Genomic DNA, 21,975 nt, shown 5'->3' on the forward strand with positions numbered 1-21,975 from the left:
ATCAATGCGGTCGCCCTGACTGCCAGTGAAACTACAACCCTGAGCTATGTGTCGTCGCAGTGATGTACAGTCGCGAGTAAAAGTTTACGTACCACGTAAGCGGCAATGTCAGGTAATAGGCAGTTTTAGCATATCGTTACCGTGTTTGCGTTACCGTTTACCGTGTTTGCGGGAGTCGACTGCGCAGCGCGAGAGTTACCGTGAACGGTAACTTACCGGCACAGGCGTCACCTTCTCCAGCGGCTTCCGGTAACACGGTAAACGGTAACGCAAACACGGTAACGATATGCTAAAACTGCCTATTTTCTTTATCGTGAACAGCCCGCGCCCGTATTTGAGCAATTAAGGAGCTAAACGATCGCTCACGCGCCCACACCAGTTGCCTGTCTGGCAAAAGGAATTGAAACGCCCTGAAGTTGGCCTTCCCGTGATGAGTAGACTTTTCCTTTCCTCGTGACTACGAATAGTTTGCTTTACACGACTGAGCATTTACTGATAATATTAACGACAACCGACCAGGGGATGTACACAGCTTTCGATACCCACCGTCAAACCAACGTTCACAAGTCAAGTTTCGGCAGCACAGCACTATAATTAGCAGCACGGAAGTTTATGGCGTTAAACCTAAAACTATATTTTCTAAGACGAACAAAAAAAAAATCAGGTGGACCACTTCGAAAGACTCGGTGCAGACATCCGTTTTGGCAGAGCTTGCGCATACAACATCAACAACAATAAAAGGGAAGTACTTTGTCCGGCCCACTGCCCACCACGTCAGCTCCTTACGAGCTAAACAGAAGAAACCCTTCGGCGACGTGCAACAGCCATAAATCCAACGATCTTTCTCCGACGCACATGTTACGTCACGCCACTGGTGCGCGCACGCTTCCTCGTTGCGGACGATGCGCGCGACGAGTTACAAACGCGCCCGCAGCCTAAACATAGCACTCCAGCAGGCCTCGGCAGTGCGAAAACAGTTACTTCGAAACGAGAATGATTTACCCAGCCGCCTCGTGTCAACGGACCGAAACGTTTTTTTCAGCTGGGCACCAGAGAGCTGAGGAGCAGCAGTTAAACCGGACGAGAAGCTCAAGGAAACGTGCTCTCATATTTTCGCCTCCGGACGAAAAAGAAACCTTCAAATAAGGAGTGCGCTCAGGGCCAATCACTTCTCGCGCGTGTGCAAAAAACGTTTACAGTCCGGAAATTTCGCGAATATTCATGCATGTTGAACGACCACTGCACGAACGGACGGAAAAAAAAGTCCAAAGCCATTCCGTCCTGCGAATGCAGATGATCAGCGGAGCTGTAAATTGCTGAGTGTCACTTAGTAACAACGCTCACAATGGCTATGTTGTCGCTGTGCTATACACTGGTCGGCATACTCGCAATCGCACACACATTGTTGGATAATATAAAATCGATGCACGTACGCCGATGGGTGGTTGGATGGACCGGGTCGGCGAGGCGTCGCAACACGAAACGCATAGACCACTCCCTCTTTGATCCCGGAAATTCCATATAGTAATCACCGAGTATGACCGCAGGGGTAGTGTCATCGAAACTAACCCACAGTTCGAGGACAGTGCGAGGGCACCTAAGGGTTCTTAAGGGTTCTGAATGGGAGAGCATTAACGTCCAACTGGACGCTTCGTTTCCGCCCCATGTTCGCGAAAGGATTCGTTCCCTTGCCTGTGCTTCGCGATCCGCTTCCGCCTCACCAGGGGCTTATCCAGAATTTCGGTTTTTGGGGGGTGTTGAAGTCCTCCTTGGGGGGTGTTGGGGGAATGTTCGGGAGTAAATCCCTGGGCACGGTGCTCGTGGTTGTGGATTTTTTTAGGGGGGGGGAGGGGTGTCGAAATCCTTATGCGGTGGGTGTTGGGGGTGTGTATAAATTTCTGCACCTCATTCTTTCCAAAGGCTTCGATCTATCTCTCACGCGTTGTGCCGCTGCTCATTTCCTTTTGCTACTGGCCAGTTAAAGCGCGCGCCATGGAGCGCATGCCGCTATGGAAGGGCTCTCACTTCAAAAACATGAGGACCCTCGGGAGCTTTGACGAGGCTATAGAAGCCTCTATAGCCTATAAAACGCTTTAGAGACTTCGGCGTATAGAAGCCTATAGCGTAATACAGCTCTAGTGTAGAACAACGACGCACACGCTGGGCTCGCATATAGACTTCACTATACCGCGAAATGTGAACACAAGCTTGCGAGATGTGACATTGGCGCAAGGTGCCTCTTTAGTCGGTAGCCAGGGCCCGTTTAGTTGAGTTCCGTTACATGGACGCGGCAATATACGTTTGAGATATTATATTTATATTTGCGGTTGTCACTAAAGTCACTCAAACAAGTGCGTTCGCTTCAAACCCGTAAATGCACACTTCAGGTGCGACGAATAAATATGGGGAAACGGGTTCAAGCACTAAGACAGGAGTGCACGTCTCGTCTGGTGACAAGCACATGGCGTCTGACCGCTGACGCGTCAGAAGTTAAAGTAGCTACGAAGATGCGTTTACAGTGGCTGCGCTTGCTTATTTATGCTCAAGTCGGTGTCAATGTGCGGACGGAGAACAATGGCTGCACGGTCCGCGTCGGCATATTGACAGGGTTAGAAATAAAAAGGGGTATTTCAGAGAGTAGAACAAAGGCTAATTTTCTTGTTGCGTATTCGGGCAATTGCTGTAATTGCGCAACAGCGGCACTTCAGTCCTTGTTGTGCAGGAAAATTTTACTTGTCCATTTTTAAGGGCTGTTTAGACACATTAAGCAGATGTGTCATTAAACCGCTATCTCATTTTATTGCGTGTTTCGAATAAATGGCTCACGCGGAATCACTTTCTTTTCATGAAGCGGTTGCAGTGGTATTAAACGTCCGGTTGCGAAGCGCTGTCTACCGACAATCGGCCTTTTCTTTGAACACGCGCAACCGTATTATTCGGCCATGCTTCACCAGGTCACCTTTGTTTAACATTCGGAGAACAATCGTAACGTTGTTTCGCGCGATCACGCTATAGGAAACTGCCTGGCAACCACTGGAGCATGAACAGTATCCACCGATCACACAAGTCCCTCGGGCCCAAACAATGGTATCGAATATCTCTGGCACTTCATGAAGCAAGCAGTGCATTTGGCGTAGAAGACATTTTTTTCGGAAACGAGGGCTGGTAATTCAAGGTGCCCCGTAACCTCGTTTTGTTTGTTCGTAACCCCAGCAATAACAAGGCAGAAAACATTTACAGACAGCAAGGCGCTGGCCTTGCTGTCCCGCATCTCGTTTCTTCCACGAATGCTGGTAAGAACTGCCAAAGAAAGAACGGACCTTTAAGCGGCCGACTACCTCCGCAGGCCACGGCCGATCCCCGCCCCCGTATACATACTCCCCCTTCTGGCAGCTGTCGTCACTCTGGGCGGCAAAGCGCCCCCCTTTTCGAGGAATCCCTGTCACGCGAGTCAGTCATCGCAACGAGTCCCGCATTCAACGCGGGAACTCGTTCGCGTTCCGCGTAGGAAGCAATTACGGAGCGCTATCAGCGGCAACGCCGCTGCAATTGCGAAGAGCGAGACAAAGCAGGCTGAACTCGAGTCGTGACGACTCCACTTCGCCGCGAACGAAAAACTCCGATGGTCCGAACGGTGATGACGATGATTGGTTGGGTTTACTGGCGCAAGGCCAACCACAGACAAAGAGCGCCAAGTAAAAGAAATAGTAAGAGGTGTACCTAAAAATAGACAGCTAAATTCGAAGTGAAAGAGAGTGAAAGTGAAAGTGAAAGACCAATAAGATAGCTGGTGTAAAGACCTATAGCTTGTGATTATGGTTGGTATGAAAATGAGATGTAAGAAATGAATCGCTGTTTAAAACTCAAAAACACGTTTAAAAGAAAACACGGGATCGTCTGCTAAAAGGTCGATGAGTGAAACTTAAGCGCAAACTGACACAGGGACGAGAAAGGGAAACGCTGGCGTCGTTTCCTTTTCTCGTCCCTGTGTCAGTTTGCGTTTAAGTTTCACTCATGGATGTTCACCAACTAGCTCGTCTCTCCATTTTGCTTCTGCTAAAGGGTATAATGGGGGCAGTAGGATTTTGTATCGCTACAGCTCCGGAATGTGTTCACGTCGTGTTGTGTCAAGCGCTTTACAAGGAGCGAACGGTGGAGAGCAGAGAAAACAAAGTGGAAAGGGCAATCGAACAAATAGAACGATGTTCCGTACTATTCGCTAGAGAAGGCGTCATCTTGGCAGCGGGCCCGCTCAAACCGCGGTCTTGACGATAGCCGCGAACAAACAAACGCAGGCAGCGCGCGCACAAACTCGCGCGCCGAGAACACGCGCAGCTTCTCTGGGAGGTCCTGTCTCGGCCACCACTGAAAGGGGGAGGCCCGACGCCTCTTGAGGAGCACATGGCTCCATTACGTCACGCGTGAATTGAAGCAGGCGTCCGTCATCATAGCCGCCCTGTCGTCGCTCAAAGAGCCTGACGGATTCCTCGGAGGGAGGCAAAGGGGGGAAAGCTGGGAATTCGTAGCTCCAGTTCCGTGCAAGGAGGCGCTCGAAATTGCTCGTGACACGCGTGAGTACCGCAGCGCGAGTTTACGTATAAGAAACACTCGTTACAACGACGACCTCGCAGCAGGAAGTTGGCTTCCTTATAAGCGGAACTTCGTTAAAACCGATGATTTGCTCTCACTGTACTGCATCGTGAAAACTTCAAAAAAGCGAAAATTTTATTGAAACAATTTCATTATAACCAGGACTTACTGTATTTCATAGCTCGGGCGCGTCTGTGATTTGAGCTAAACAAGGCGAGTATGGCCACGGACACCTGTTACCGCTGCCCAGAAGACTACATGGCAGACCTATCATTCAAAAAAAATGGCTGCGGCTTAGCTCAGCTAACGTTGGATATGCAAAGCAAAAGCTTGGCTTAGTCTGGTTGAGTTTTGGTTTCGCTTGGTTAACCTTTGATGTAGCTGTATTGCCGACAACGGCTCAAAGCCGTTCGGTCCCATGCAGCGCTCCCACGAGGAGGCCCGGCCACGCTTTCATTCACGGCGGACGCGGCGTTCCTCTTTCTCGGTGAACGCGGCGCAAGACGAGTCACGTAGCCCGAGACGACTCAGTGGCGCATGCGTGGTACGCTGCGGGGGTGGTCGGCTGCCGATCAGCTGATCGGTCGTAACCACGGCGGCTCCCGCCGCTCATGGTTGAGCAGAACGACTGAAAACGGGGCCTTGTGCGCAGCGCTGACGGCGGGCCCGGCGAATCAGGCGATGCGCTTCGAGGGGTGTGTCGCAGGGGGTGAGTCTGCGGTCAAAAGGTGAACTTGCGCATCGGCGGCGAAAATGCTGCACGAAAGCAGTAAAGCTTTGAATTTAAAAAAATGGGTTCTGAGCACAATAGAAAACAGGGGACATTGCTTAACTTATACATTAGTCGCCCGGGACTATTATCAAACCGCAAACAAAGCCATGCTAACACGTTGTCGTCGAACTCTGTCCGGTATACAATATCTCTTGTCATAGCAGCTAGCGTACGAAGGTATGTCGCATTTGGCACGGAATACACAACTCCCAACACGTTCAAAACTTGTTCCAAGCGAGATGACCATTTTACCGTGGCCCGGCAAACGTTCCGCTTAGTGGGTCGGAGAGGGCTGAACGCGTTCTTCGCGGGCGCGTTCAGTTAAAACGCGTTCGCCTTCACCTTGAAAACCAAGTCGGACATAGATGGCCCTAAGATGGACGCTTATGTAGGATGGCTACTCGATTTCATTTGCTGCAAGCATGAAAGCTGAATGGCATGTGAAACATTTAAGAAACAGCGCAGTAAGGACTAAACTGAGGGCAGAAAACACACAGGACGAGCCCTGGTCCTGTGGGTGCTACTGCGCTGTTTTGAAAAGATTCACAGATCAAGTAACCACCAAGGTCACATTAATGCATTGACAAGCTGTCCGAGATTCGCCGAGACAAAGGCGCCAGTGGGAAACGAGCACGAAGCACCAACCCAACAGCTCGATCATTCTAGCTGACCAACGGTGCAACTAATGAATGCGTTGTGACCTTCAACTTAGAAACGCGTGTTCGGGACTTGCGCTGAGGCCTTCGGGAGTAATTTGCCCATTGTAGTAGTATAAATAGCAAATGGGCGAGTATTAAAGTACGTTCCTACCAAACGTCCTGTTTGCTTTGCGATGCGAACGCCCGTAGCAACGGGGAGAACAAAAGACTCAAAAGGAAATGACGACGACGACGACGATGATGATGATGAACGAAAACGGTTGGCAATCGGACACCATTGCTTGCGAAACATCATAGCTTCGGTGTCCTCATAATTTTTTAACGAACGCTGAAGATGTTATTGCGATAGCACACAAGGACTTAGTGGAATGTTCTCTCATGATATGGAGATAGAGGATGCTTTTAACGGGCATTTGGCCTCACTGGTGCGAGATGAATGAGGAACCCTCTTCGTATACCTGCTGCTTCTCCGCACCACTAGTAAGGGGAGCGCGCATCATGCAGGTAAAGTTTGTGCGCGGAAGCAGGATTCGCCCTATTGTGGTATAAGCATGCATGGCTCAAAATGCCGTGAAAGCGTGCAAAGGTTTTTTTTTACTGCGAGTTTCAGCAATAATGGCGTTGTTCGTTTTGCCTAACGCAGATCGGTTGTTCATTCAACAAAAACTCCCATATCGCATTCGTCGGGTCGGCTGCCACAGCTTTACCTACAGCCGCTTCCTCCTCGCGACGGCGGTGGCATTTCGAGCTGCTCTATCCTCTTCCGCCGTGACGTACCAGGCATACAACATGCTGTAAGACAAAAATGCCTTCCTTCCCAGCGACGTGTTTACTATACGAGTGCACATATATGCGCGATGCTAAAGGGGTCATGCAGACAAAATACAAGTTTGTTTTATTCGAAAGATTTCGTGCTCTATAGTACCCCCAGCGCTTGTCCGGCAGCAAATGAAGCCGTATACACCGAAAAATTAATTTAGGTTCAAATTTTGATTCTCCTGCGAAATTGTGGTTTTTCGTGACGTCTGCAATGAAGTCATAACGGCGCGTATTAAAACGAACTTCCACTGCGTCATTCGGCTCTGCAGTTTTGCTTGCCGTCTGTCCTCCCGGATGGCGCTATACCATACCGTCGGCCGCCTTTGCTTTGTTTTTGACCGCATTTACACCTGGCTTGTTTTTGTTACGATAGAAAGTAATCGTTTTGTCAAGCATGGGGTATGCTCGACAAACAGGGTCACATAAGACAACATCACTTATGCCAATCGGCAACTGTCGGGTAAGACAACTCCAAAGCGGTGGGCTGTTGTGCAGCTAAAACAAGCATAGTGCGCCTAGTACGAACAGCAGTGCACATCGATACTTCTATGTTTACGTGCATTTTCGTAACTTTCATTGTTTATCGCACCCATCTGACTGCTGTAAACTGAAAATATGCATAACATTTAGGCGTAAATGGCTCGTTTTCCAAGCTTATAAGCACTGGCTAATTTGCGTTTCCTTTGTCAGACGAGCCAATCGTACACTCTAATCCTGGTAACCCTTAATGTAACTTCTAAACGGAAGTAACCTATAAAATAAAGGTTACAATGGATCCATTTTGATGTTTTCTTTATCCCAGTCCATTCTAAGGGTTACAAGCCTGAAGTTAAAAGCGGTTTATAGGTTACATTAATAATTTATAGGTTACATCAACAAAATCTGACATGTAACCTTTACGTTGTAACCTATAAAACGCTCTGTAACCTCTAAGAGATGCACGTCGCGCCTTCTCTCCAGGCGGCCGTTGATTTCTCCGTTGCATGACGGGATATAGAGAAATGGCGGCGCCCGCAGGCACGGTGGCCGCGTTTTCGCGCCACTCGAGCCTTTTTACCGCTGTGATATCCCTACGATGAAGCGAGGATTGCTGTTACAAGACTTATTTGTCGGCGTGAGTCGCGGAGGCTGCGGCGAGCCCATTTGTGACTGGCAGCGCTACACGGCCCGTTCTTCTACGACCAGCATCAAGTTCGCATGTTGGAACAATGCCCCGGCGCCAGTGGAAGCGAACTCGGTGAGTATATTCCCGTAACGGTTTCCGTGTTTTCATTGGGTGTATCTTTTCGCTGGAGGCTTTTCAATTTGAAATTGCAGCATTCGAGAGGGATTTTCGTTACCTGACTGGTTGCTTTGCTGGACGTTTTCTGTTGTCCGCGACGGCAATTGAATGAAATCACGGGCTTGCGTTCGTTGCGTCAGACTATATATAGCGGACGATCGGGAAAGCCCGTACATTATAACAGATAACGGCGCTCGTCGTGACCTGCTTTCTGCTCTCTTTGCGCGCCTTCGTCATGTGTCGAGCGTTTTGTTTACGCTATTGGCTGCATCGGGCGCACTTGACGAGTTATTGGCCCATGTAATTGTCAGGTAGCTCTGTTTTCAATAATTGAATTTTTCCCATTAAAGTTTTATATTATCGCGCTATTCTCTGGGTATTATCATTTTGTTTCAGCCGTCAGGAAATGTTCATTTTTCTCGCTGCATATATTCGGAATGGTGTCTAGTTTATTGGTCTTGTAGTAATATATCCGGATAAACACGGTGTGTGCTGCAGAAAAGTAGTCCACTAAATGCTTACCGATATTTCTAAACTCACTTTTGGCCAGTTCAAGCCTCTTTTTTGTGAAAGTTTGCCCTACCGCACAATAAAAAGTTTTCATATGTACAACATTCTTAATTTTTGTCATTATTTTCCTTGAGTCGGTAAATTTCGTGTTAGTCATTTTGAGACAGCGGGACATTTTCACCATGTAAAGTGGGTTTATTATTCTCATTTGCACAAATCAGTCATTTATTTATTCGCGTGGTATTGCAGGGCAAATGGTTGTCTCGCGTGATCCTAGTGTAGTGCAGTAAAGCGACTTTACAGAATGGTGGTATGTATGAGCCAGCATGCAGGCTGCTTGATTGTTTTTTTTTTTTTTTGATGATAAAAATATTGTGCCGAATAACATAGAGACAGGTGCAGGTGTAAAAATTGGTGCTGCACCCTCATCGGTTCCTGGTTGTTCGAAAAGTGTGGTTGCATCGGGCTACCTATGCTATGACTTATGAGCACTACTGTTTTTCTTGCAGGCAGTGTTCCTTGAGCTGACAACCAGGACTCCCCTGCGTATGACACTAGTTGAAATGAAGTCTGATTTCAGTGGAAACAACGGTATGAAAATACAATAACTAAAACACATTCATTCCAATATTCTTTGTAAAGATGGCACCCAGGCCTGCACAGACAAAAGTATGATTCACTTGTAAAAATGCGAGGCCTTTCTTCAAGTGTTATGATGTTACATTTCGTATCTTATTTTGCCTCATGTTAAGTGATTCTTTTTATCAGTCCGTTACTACATGAACGTTATGAATTCACATAACGATTTCCCCAGCATGGAGCTTTGTAGTTTTTTAGCAACTCTAGCTATTCAATAAGATGCGTGGTTTTGCAGAGCCAACAAGAATAACTCTTTTTCGAAGAGAGCTCTTTAAGAAAGCTGCAGTTGTTAGTGAGTGTTTCTGCTGTGTTGTTTTCTTCGTTTACCCGCCGCGGTGGCTCGTTGCGCTGCTGAGCACAAGGTCGCGGGTTCGATTCCCGGCCGCGGCGGCCCCTTTTCTGATGGAGCCGAAAAGCAAAAACGCCCGTGTGAACGAGATTTCGGTGCACGTTAAAGATCCCCAGGTGATCCGGAGCCCTCCACTACGGCGCGCCTCATCGGCTGCGTTGCGTCGGCGCGTTAAACACTACAATAAATCAAATCGATCTTTTCTTCGTCTTGTCAAGTTTGAGGTGTTCTTTTATTATGAATGTATACCAACTGCCCAGCTCTAAAGCATATTACATTGTAACCCAAATAACCCTTCGAGTCATTACAGGTACAAACCTCCTGGGAATGCCACTTGAAGATCGGTGCAAGTTCTAGATGTATCCTCTCCCACAACACATCTGGACGAAGAAAAAAATGTAAGTTGGCGATTCCTTTTTACTGATAGCCGAGGAAGAAACCACCGATAAGAACACTTTACTGAAATGAAAAACGTTTCGGCTTCCATGTGGGATCCTTGTTCAAAATGAAACTGCCAGTACAAGGGGGGGGGGGGGGGGGGGGGGGGAGATGTTTAAGTACAGCCAAAAATATGACGAGGATGGCGTCAGAATCGTGAAAGCACGTTTCCTGGGTTTAGTGCGACATTCGTTCTGTGGCGTGTACTAGTGATTCCACATGAAGGCGCGGAAATGTTTTTGTTTTTTCTTTTGCAAATGTATGTCAGTTTATCTCGTAGCCCAAAGTTTCTGCCTGTTCTGGGTGAGCATGCAGAAACATTTCGCGAGATAAACTGGAACACGGAACGATTAAAATTCGGTAAGGTTGGCAGGTATGACTATAGTGGCTTCGCGTTCTGAACAATGCGGCCAAATTACTCTGTGTAACGATTACTGAAATGATGTGAAATTATCAGGAAAGGCCGTAAATCACTCCTCTTGTGTGGCCTTTCATTTCATTCTCTGGTCTCCGTCTTCTTTTTCGTGCAATATATTTTTCGTACTTCACATGCCTATGGTTTGGTTTGAGGGGCTTATGGTTGCACTGGATTTTGTTTTTTTTCTAAAATTTTCTGTAGATGGCTCTTCAAGACGGGGAAATCCAAGTGACGGCCCCTCACATATATACCTCCATCTGCAGCATCAGGGAACAAGTTATTCGACGACCGCGGGAAATCTTCAGCGTGCCCTGATTTTGTGCTTGCTTGTGTACTACGTAAATTGCGAAGCTTATCTCTGAATTTTCCCAAGCGCATTTTTTCATGCAGGAAATTAAAGATCCCATTTAAAGTTTGTCCAAAAGACAGATTGCAATCGGCCTGGAAACTTGTTAGTGCTGCATAAAAACGATAACTTGGCGTGGGAATCACAACTCAGGTGGAACTGCAAAGAGGAACCTAAGAGGGAAGTGTAAAGATGGATTCGTAAAGACGAGTGAAATCCAAGTGTAATATTAGACTATGAGTGCAACGAAGAATGTAGGGAACATAGCCATAAACACAGCTTTGTATGAAACAGTGAATTTGTAATAAATGTTCTTTCTACTTTCCCACATTCTGCGTTTTTTCTGTGGGGAACCATGGCAATAACGCTGTACTGGAAAAGTGCACCTCTGAGAACCATCTTATAATTGTAGCTCAAACTCGAATTCGTCTGAAATTGTTCAATGGCAGTATCCGAACAATTCGAAATACTTTGCATACATCCATGCAAATATTGAGGTAAAGAATCTGTATATTTGGCCATGTTTGTGAAGCTGTTCACGCCACATTTATTAAATAGGTTTAATAAGGATATATGAATAAACCGAATTTTACCTGGAAGTCTAAAGCAATATAGGAAACACCAATTCGCCCAGGAATCCGCACTCGTCTAATACCCATTAAGGAACAATAATAACATTGGGGTGGTTCGCAGCTTTGCTTTTTAATAAATACCCCACAGGTGTTTCATAATAATAAATGTGAATGTTCAAAACTAATGATGCCAAACTTCTGGAAATGTGCCCCTACTAAATGCGCAAATATGTGTGTATGTACTGCAATGGTCTTTTGATAATCATGGCCTAAGTTGTAAGCAAGAATTTTCGGCTTGAGGCTATGCTATCATAACTTTGGCGTCCTTTTGAAGTATGCTATCAAGTGCATGTTTCCACTAAAGCTTGGTTTCACTAAAGCCTAATGTTGTTTAACTAAAGCTCAAATTCATGCCCGCAATTTACCAAAAGACTATCATGCATGTTTGATACTGGTTTCTTAAACGGCACAAAGCTGATGCAAACATCATATTTAGTTATGCCTGTTTATAAGACAAGTGTTGCCAATACTCACGAAGATTTTTGGGTGACAACCTGGGTAACGATTATCGAACACGTAATGCAATGCATTATTAAGAGAACATTTTAAAGCTTTTTGACACTGCAATTTTAGGAATTACAAAAGTAACTTCTCTTTTAGCCCCAGCCGTGTGGCCGGCAGTTTATTCGAGGGACGAACAAAGGCACCCGACGGAAAAGTTTAGACGGCGCAATGAACAGCATGGTCGCACATATCGTCTTCCACTAACGCGATTTTTGTTTACCACGCGGGAAAGGTGCCTTCGGGGTGTCGCCACTGCGGCGCCGGCGAAAGCGCGCCTGGCGCGCAACATGACACCTTCCAGGTGTGTGGCCTTGGACGGCGGTAGATGTAACTTATATAAAGGTATACATGCTGAAAGCTGCAAAGTAACCCATAACTGAGTAACCCTTACGTGTATACGTATATAAAGGTTACGAAGATATAGGTTACATTTGTACCTTATAAATTATAGGTTACAAAAATTCGAAAATGTATACCTCTATTAAGGGTTACCCAGCTTAGAGTGTACAGCTGGGCACGTATGACATCACAGGTTCTGTTGCGGGAAATGAGCTAGTGAGTCGAATGGCCATTCCTTTTTTTTCCTCATTGTATAGCGTATTTCAGCGAAGTGTGCGCTGAATGTGGTGTCATTCTAACGAGGCAACCTTTCGAATGAACGAAACTTGTTTTTTGTCTGCATGGCCCATTTAAGAAACTACAGTGCAACAGAGCAACACCTCAACAGAGTCCAATAGGTTGCTGCCTTAGTCGGTATGGTGCCATGTAGTGTATTCATAAGTGGGTTGTGGTGAAGAAACTTCGTCAGCCACACAGCGCATTCGGCAATAAAAAAAAGCTAGATTTCCGCCTTCTTGGCGATTTCCAGATGACTTCTAGGCGCGCCATCATTAAGAGAATTATAAATGTTGCGGAAGGAAACTTGTCTAATCTGTTGACGATGAAGCACTCCAGAAGCACCCCTCGACGTTCCTCCGCAGCCGGAGAGCGCATCAAGTGGTCCGACGCTGCACGCAACTAGCAGTTGTAGTACGGGTACGCAGCAAGCTCGGCCCTTAGCGGCCACGAGTCACCGACGCCCTAGAGCACCGGAAGAGCCGCCCCCACCCTGCGCCATTCAGCTGCGGCGGCGTGTCGACGACACCCGAGAAGAGAGGCGGGCCGCGCACGGGCTCGGATCGCAACAAGGGCCCCACTTGTGCGACCGACGACGACTCCCCCAACGGCGCAGGAAAGACTGTGGCCGGCATTCAGGCCGCAGCCGCCGCTGACTGCATCTAGAGGTCCTCGATACGGACCCCGCTGGGAGGCTATATTCGGGAACTGCTTCGAGAAAGAGCCGCGGCAGCGACCAGGCCGAAGTTTCACGCTTGCGTACGAGGTTTTGGTGCGCAAATCGCAGAATGGTCGCAGTTGTTCAGCGGCCATTTTTCGGTTTATAACAACAATCGGTGGACCACCAGGGTAGCGGAGTGGCCACCAAGGGGCAGGGCTGGACGTCGAGGAACACCACGGAGGTATGGGATACGTAATGTTGGCGCGCGAGTCACGAAATGGTCGCAGTTCTTTAGCAGCCGTTGTCTGGGTTATAATTGATTTTATTGTAAAATACAGCGCGGCGAAGAAACGCAGGCGATGAGGCGCGCCGTAGTAGAAGGCTCCAATTAATTTTGACCACCTGGAGACCTTTAACGTGCGTTGAATTCTCGTGGGCGTTTGTGCTTTTCGCCTCCATCAGAAGAGCAGCCGCCGCGGCCGGGATTCGAACCCGCCTCCTCGTGCTCAGCAGCACAACGCCTTAGCTACTGAGCCACCGCGGCAGGTGTCTGGGTTATAATAAGAACGACCCATGTACCACCGAAGTAACTGAGGGGCTACCCATACTAGCAGACCGATAACTCGATGGAGTGATGAAATAAAAGAAAATTGCTGGCAAAGTCTGGATCCAGGTAGGTAGTCTACGATATAAGCAACTGGAAGTCCGTGAGACTCATCATGCAGTGGACATGAAACAAGCTGATGACGATGGCGATGGCTTTGGTGCGCTGAGCCGCAATTTCTGGAATCCCATAGTGCCACTGGAGTTAATTCGAACCTCGCAGAGCAATGAACGCGCTTTACATTCGAAACGCCGCCTTCCAGACTGGAAAGTGTGGAAACAGTGCAATATTTAATTAAATAGAACCCATAAAGACAAAGCGCCCGAAGACACCAGCGTGGCTTAACGCTTCCTTCACAAGTCCCACACGAAAACGGTGTTGCCCATCCATTCAGCGACGGTACCACCAAGGTGGTTTTTGTCAAGCGACATTCTACTGGTTCAGGGGCTGTCGCTCTTGAAAAGCTTCTGGTGGAACAGGCTTCCGTCTGCATTCACACAACACTGTTCTGCGCGGGGATTTGAAACAGGGTACACTAACTGCAATGGCGGCGTCGACTAACTTCTCGTACGCTGAAACCGATCGGTGCACACGATGCATTGACGTTATCGATAAATCGATAAGCTCCTGGCGCTACCTCATCCGTCATCCAACTAGCCAGTTTCAAAGGTCGCCACAAAATGTCCCAGTGCGAAAATATAAACATGGCATGTGCGCAGCCGAGCGCACGACGGTGATAAGAGTGGGTGTTAAGCGTGGGTCCTGCTTATACCGACGCAAGGCCGGTCAAAGAAACACAGCCGGGCGCTGGTTCTTGGTCGCATTATGCGCGATCTTAGACTTTAAAGGGACCCTGCAACACTTTCGATAAGCGCTTGCACTCTTTCCTTGGCGTCTGGAACCACAAAAAGCTACAGTTATGGCCAGCACGGAACGGCACTGCGTGATTCGCTCGCAGCACCAGATACGCCTTCCATTTCTGGTTTGTTTTTGTGCCTTTTTTTTAGTTGTTATCGAAAAGCGTTCATTGCTGCAACTGAAGGAAAACCGGCCAACAGCCGCTGCATCGCCTTAGTGACGTAATTCGAGCCGTCGAAGAACGTCAAGATCGGGAAAGACCGAAAAATCTTTTGGGCGAGTTTAGAAATTATGTTATCTGATGGGCACAGAGCAGTAATTTTTGGCTGGGGTACTTTGCAACCCCCTAATCTAAGGACTGGGCGTGTTGGGTGACGTTCTGCAAGTATTTAGGATTTCAAAAAAAAGTTTAAAAAGTGTTGCAGGGTCCTTTTAAGAAAATATTCGTAAGATTATCATTGCGCGAGCAATAGATGGGGCACGTCGGCAAAATTTTCGCGCCGATCTGTCAATAGAGCGAGCGACAGTCGGACTCAGGAGGAGCGAGTGAGTGGAGAAGCTGCCTTTACAGCGTTGCCGACGTTGCCAAGATGGCGTCACGCCGAAGCGTGGTTTGTCACCTGCCTCTGGGCAAAGCGGCTAAGCAGGACGCCAGACCAAAGCGTGCACAGCCGAGCCCCAAGTTCCCGAGCGAGCGAGACGAGATGCTCACGCAAAGCTCCACCAGTGGACCTTCGTTTATTAACAGCAGAGCTGATTAAGTTCTTAATTAAGCCGCAGAGCGTTACGAGAAAAAAAAATACCAAGAAAAAAAGACCGAGCGCCCGTGAGCGTGCGCCTCGTGAGGAGCGCCCGGCGTCGGCCCGCTCGATCTTCGAGAACCCCCTGCCCAGCGTTCGAGGCGAGATCTCTCGCGTTCTCTTCTACTCGCCAGTCCACGTGCGTTCGCGCTCAAGTGGGGAGCACAGACGCCGAGTTCGCGAAGCCGGTTGCCGCGGGTTTTAGCGCGTGCCAACGCGGCCCATTTTAGGAGATATGTGCGGGCAAAACTATCCTGGCGCCTGCCAGCGATGCAGACCTTACAGCGGCAGGTTCGGAAATCCTGTGAGGTGCAACAGCAGGGTCTCCGACGAAGGGCGAGAGACCGCCATCTCTGCTGCATCTTCAGCCTTCCACCACTAGTGTGCAAGCTGCGTCATGCTTTTTTTATTAATTTATGTTTGCATTCCATCTCCGTATAGTAGCATAGGCCATGGAGGAGACGCGATGAGTTAAAAACGAGGACGAAATGCACCTCACAACTATGCGCCCTTGCGACGGGCAACCCGAAACCCCCACGAAGGCCCCTGAATGCTTTCGGGGGCGCCATACACAAAGGGAACGAACAGAACCCACATATATATACGCCACGTGTTGTTTTGACGACTAACCTTCCTGGCTATCACTGCTGTATCCTGTTTGATAGGGCATCCCAGTACTTCTTTCAACCCTTCCACCTGCCGTATACGTTCGCATAAATTTATGTCAAGGGCAGACCTCGAGCCGTTATTGCTGCCAGGAACGGCAACGCGTGCAACAGATTGTTTTGCGAACCTCGGCGGAAAACGCGAGGTACTTTTTAGGGCTCAATAGCGACACAGAACGGCGGCCCGAGCTCCCTATTCAAAATACTGTCACCGAAAGTAACTCCTGCGAATTGCCACTATTACGTTTCAATGCGAGGCAATTAAATGCGCCATAACTGTACTACTCAGGCAGCTTCGTATACAGTAGCCGACCGTTTTTTCGGACTCCGAAAATTCGTACTTGCCGGATTTTCCAGACTTTCCCGATAAACCGCCAGTTGTCCCATATGAGTAGTGTATAAGAACAACGGAAATTTCGGACAAAATAAAGCCAGAAGTTTGATTTTCCGGAAAAAAACATTTTTCGCGACAGAGCCACGGTGCGACTTCAGGACGACGCCATTTTAAATACTATAAGCCACTTGGCCGACTTCGGATTGGATGGGGATTGGCTTGGCTTCCGCTGGGGTAACAAACATTGACCTTGAAAGCCATAATTTTGCATGTAGTCAGGGGCGGACGCAATCTCGAAAGCCGGAAACAGGTCATACGTGGCCAGTTGATATTTTTTTTTAGACACCCCTTTTCTTAGGCACCAGGTGACGCTGACTTAAGCGCAACGTCATCATCAGGTTTGTCCTGAACCATTTGCGACTTGATCCGTCCTATTTAAATAAAATAAAGTTCGTTTTTGCGACTCACGCGTTTTTCGGACTGCTCTTTCATTCGGACTATTTCTCGTTCCCCTCCAGGTCCGAAAAATCTGTAGGCTACCGTATCACACATTCTAATTAATGTTCGACAATGATAAGTGCCTATATCACCAGTCAGCGAAAATGTCACCGCTCAGTGAACAGCTCTGCAGAGTTATTCGTATACGTGTAATATAATGAACAGGACGGCGCCAAGTCAGTGTGACCGTATATGCAATCACGATATTTCGAACCACGCCAAAGACAGCCAAGTGTCGCGATTAAGTTTAGTTTGCCTTTCCTATAACTTTCCTCACAAAATGACATTAGTAGATGCATATATTTGTTTAAATAAATGGTTCACTCGCCTAATCCTGTCGATCCGTTCGATGAATTATAGCTCGACGCCTTCGCCATCTGTGGTACTACAGGAGCCACGTGGACAATTTTGGGTGTTGGAAGGAAGTAAAAACACTGCCATCAGCTGCTTTAAAAATTACGCAGGTGATTGCTCAAAATAGGTATATCCCGCCATGCAAGGAATAAGGCGGTTTGCCTTTACCACATCGTTGTACTAAACAATACTGTCGTCGGAAGATTAAGTGATGGCTCGAATGACAAAAAATAATGAATCAACCACTTTCATTCCACCATCGCACTCGTTTTGCGAGTAAGAAATGAAACCTTTAGAATAGAATTATCACAGGTGGATGGTCCGAAGACGTAACCTCGATCCCGAGATAACACGCTCCTTGTTGGTTATTCCTTGTTCTGCAGGGAGCCCGACGTTGCGGCCGCGTAGGTGGATGAGCGGAGCAAAAACATGAAGCCATGCACAAATGAAACGCGATCACCCACAATATCGAAAAATACTGCCCTGGAGACCTAATAATGGCGCACTGTTGGAAAATCCACATTTCCCAACTTTGTTGCTGTAATTATTTTACGCGTCAGTTTGACCTGCATGAAAGAAATCGCGCTATTTGTGTGCTCTGGTTCATATTTTCGCGGTATACCGTTTCCTTTTTCCCTGAATGTACGCGGTAGATACTGCGGCCGTTAGGGTCAGGTTTCGGGTTCCCAGCAATCGCGTAACTCTCCGTTAGGCTTAGCAACACAGACAAGCACCGTAAACCTTCGTTATAACCGAATTTTCGGGAGAGGAAATTAGCTTCTTTATAAAGGGGACTTCGTCAAAAGGAAGACAATGTGCTCTCTAAGCACTGCAGTGAGGGACCATGAAACGCTAGGGGAAAAAAAAGTGAGATTTCGAATAAAGTGATGAATAAAGTGAACGAGGGTTTACTGCACATTCACCCGGAGTATTAGTATCGATACCGTTATAGAATTGCTGCTAACTGCCCCTGATACTGCTTCGCAGCACTGACTCAGACAGTATAGACATAGATGGTCCATGTCAGCGTCTAAATGACGATGACCCGGGAGGGGGCAATAAAGGGTCCATCTCCCCGCGAGGGGGACTCGAGTAAATGCGTCGCATAGGGGGTGGGTGTATTGCGTTAACGTTTAGTGTTTGGGGAGTTGGAGGTAGTGAATGCGTTGTATCAGCAGCTTCTTGACGTAGTTTGAATGAGTCAAGGATATAAGGCGCGTTCGTAGCCTTTCATTCTGTGTCGGTTTTGTGGCGCAGTGGGAAGAGCACCATGTACCTCGCGTTCCGCCCACAGGTAGTGAATGCGTTGTATCAGCAGCTTCTTGACGTAGTTTGAATGAGTCAAGGATACAAGGCGCGTTCGTAGCCTTCCATTCTGTGTCGGCTTTGTGGCGCAGTGGGTAGAGCACCATGTACCTTGCGTTCCGCCCGCAGGGTCGTGGGATCGAAACCAGGCGCCGGTAAGTATTTTTTTATATAGTGTAGGGGGAGGGGTGCGGACCTGTTGTTGAGAGCGAGGAGGGTAGCGTGTTGCGGGAGAGGAGGAGTGGGGGAGAGGGCGCACCTGGAACGGCTGTTGCGGACGCCGAGGCACGCCAACGCCGACAACGCCGGGTGACATCGTGAGTTAAAGAAATGCTCTGCATTTAAAAAAAAGCGCCTACGTCGATTTGTGCTGTGAATGTTCACCGCGAGTAACAAATTATAAGGTGTCGTATTTTGTTATGAACAAGATGCTTCTGAACAAAACGCCGAACCAACTTATCCACCCCGTTATACGATCCGCGTTTCGAATTAACGCATCCCGAGATATTTTGCCAGAAAAGCACGATATTTTAGCGACACCTCCCAAGAGATTTCCGTCTCGGCTCGTTAACTTCCTCAGCTCACTCGTTGGTAGCGATTCCAACTGTGACCGTTTAAAGTTACGAAGGCTGTGGCGAAGTTGATTTGATTGAGTGTCGGGTTTAACGCGCCGACGCAACGCAGGCGATGAGGCGCGCCGTAGTGGAGGGCTCCGGATTAATTTTGACCACCTGGGGATCTTTAACGTGCGCCGAAATCTCGTACACACGGGCGTTTTTGCTTTTCGCCTACATCAGAAAAGCGGCCGCCGCGGCCGGGAATCGAACCCGCGACCTCGTGCGAAGTTGATTTATCAACTTGGGGGTGGGGTGAATGGCAGTCGACCTTTTCATGCGAATGCGTCGACTGCATAGACTACGAACGCTAACCTTCCGAATAAGCGATCCCGCAAGAAAGCCGCGACCAAACGCGCCGAAGCTGCCCCTTGGTTATGAGGCTTACCATAGTGGTGGGCTCCGGATTAATTTATACAAACTGGGGATATTTAACGTGCCCCGAAATCTCGACACGCAGGCGTTTCCGCTTTTGGCCTCCATCTCAAAAGCGGCCACCGCGGCCGAGGTCGGACCCGCGACCTTTAGGAGTCACACATGTAGTTTTGAGTATGTAAACTGTGTCGCTGTTCAAAAAAAAAGTTATAAGTGAGAGGTCTGAATAAGTACCCCTGCTCCGTTCACGCCCAGTGAAGTTCCGCCTGCAGGCTATATAAGGTCTAAAGCAACAGATGCAAGTTCGACACCCATCCTTCCCCGCCATCCTCCCCCCCTTTTTTTTTCCGCCATCTTCATTGTGGCAGGCAGTTACCATATTTGTCTAACTTGTCCCTTGCTGGATAGAGAGCTCTGCCTGCGACCAACTTCTAGCAAAAAAAGCCTGCTTACAGAGTCACTGTTCGATGGCCGCTCACGTTATGACAGTGCACATGGAGCGCTTTAAGCACGTCAGAAACCGTCACAAGCGGCAAGCAAAGCTTATGTAGCCAATGATCACTGCCTTAATTATGGATTGACTTGACTTGAATAGACTAATGCCTGTGCTACACAGTCGTTTCAAAAGCCTTCCGAAGGCATTCGACCCAGTTGTCTACCGAGTGCCTTCATTGCAAATACATAAGGTGCCCTTCCAAGTGAGCGTTCAACTGTCATTTGAAGGTTTCCGTGTAGCACAGGCATAACTTGACTAGTCGGACTAACTTGAATTGACTCAGCTGGCTTCAAAATGGGCCTAACTCATCCGATGAGAGAGGCAGAGCTCTAAACACGCCACAAACGACAAGCGTAAAGCTTGTGTATGGCCAATAGGCAGTTTTAGCATATCGTTACCGTTTTTACGTTACCGTTTACACTGTTTGCGGGAGTAGACTGCGCAGCGCGAGAGTTACCGCGAACGGTAACTTACCGGCACAGGCTTCACCGTCGCTAGCGCTTCTGGTAACACGGTAAACGGTACTGCAAACACGGTAACGATATGCTAAAACTGCCTAATGTCATTGAGAAGATTAGCGTAAAGTGTGCCGCCTTCGTTCACATTCGGTTTGGGCGAGACGTGCCGAAAAAGAGGCGCCAATCACTTGGAAACTACCTTATATAACTTCAAAGCACTGAGGACTTCGATACTCCGTTCTTTATTCGCATTTCAGCTAGCAAAACCTGGACGTTACAACGTAAGATTGTTTTTACATCGTTTAGGTAGCGATGGCGAGAGACAGGGATTAGACGGTGAGACCTCGAGTCTCTGTTCGGGTCGAGTTAGTTGGGCGAGCGGGAAGTCGAGATGGCAGACCGACAAAAAAGCGTGCTGGTGGGGTCGACCAGTCAGCGCTCGTCTGGTAGTCCTCGTTTTTTGCGCTGTTTTCTACGTTCAGAATGAACCAACTGGCCCCACTCGAGACGCCAATTCAGTATTTAAAGTGGCTAAGGACGAATGACAAAGTCGGCTAGACTTGAGGTCTTCGAGTAACTAAGCGGATATAGAAAGATGACCAAAGTGGACCCGTCATTCTGGCTGCTATGCAGTCACGTAATCCCAAAAGCTGGAAGTATTTTCTGGTTGTGAGCTTTGAGTTTGCTTCATCGAAGCGCTAGTGGTGGATCTCCTGCGATATCCCCACCGAACTGCCCCATCGGGCTCCTTATCAAACAAATACCAGACTTCCACAAGGTGTCGATTTCAGGGGCATTGAAATGTTACAAAACATCTGGAAGGACAAATCCGAATTTCGCAAATAAATTTCACTGCGAAGAGCGCTCTCACATTAACAATTAGATTATGAAACTGCGAAAAGCTTTAATTCTGATGGCCTAAGCATTAGTATACACATGATCTCATTCTTGATTCTTCAATAAAAGCGCCCTAGAATAAGTTTATTGGCTCCTTTAAACACGTAAGAAGGTGGAAATAGTGAATACTTTAGTTGAAATGTACAATGTTTGGAAATGACTGCATACGCTTCCCGTGTGCTGCCCTGAACGCTTACAGAATTCTGCATCGAAGCAAAAACATTAAAAGCTTCCCGATCATTTCGAAACATGGAAGGCTCTTAGAAGAAAATCCCGCTTTCACTTTACGAATCACAGAAGGGCACTCATTTTTACGCGTATCAAGGTCGCGTAAAACATTAAGCGTAAGGGACGCGAAGACCCGGATGTTGAGGCAATATACGCTTTGCAAAATCTCTCCGTAATGGGATTTGGTTGAATTCACAGACCGTCCAATTGCGTCGTCATTTGCCATAAACAACGGAACATACGTGCGTCGTTCAA

At 47.9% G+C, this 21,975-nt stretch overlaps 1 protein-coding gene and 1 long non-coding RNA gene across 2 annotated transcripts in view; one reads left to right on the top strand and one right to left on the bottom strand.

The window, feature by feature from the left end:
- The window catches only part of LOC144179252 (aminopeptidase N-like), a 129,141-nt gene that overhangs the window by 94,558 nt on the left and 12,608 nt on the right, over positions 1 to 21,975 (bottom strand). The window lies entirely within an intron of this gene.
- Positions 7,795 to 11,706, top strand: LOC144179253 (uncharacterized). Its single transcript, XR_013324190.1, has 4 exons — positions 7,795 to 8,077; positions 9,142 to 9,223; positions 9,931 to 10,018; positions 10,678 to 11,706. It is a non-coding gene; the product is annotated as an uncharacterized LOC144179253 (long non-coding RNA).

The sequence above is a fragment of the Haemaphysalis longicornis genome, unplaced genomic scaffold, assembly GCF_048455015.1.
Source record: "Haemaphysalis longicornis isolate Haplotype H1 unplaced genomic scaffold, Haemaphysalis longicornis Haplotype H1 scaffold_4, whole genome shotgun sequence".
Lineage (NCBI taxonomy): Eukaryota > Metazoa > Arthropoda > Arachnida > Ixodida > Ixodidae > Haemaphysalis > Haemaphysalis longicornis.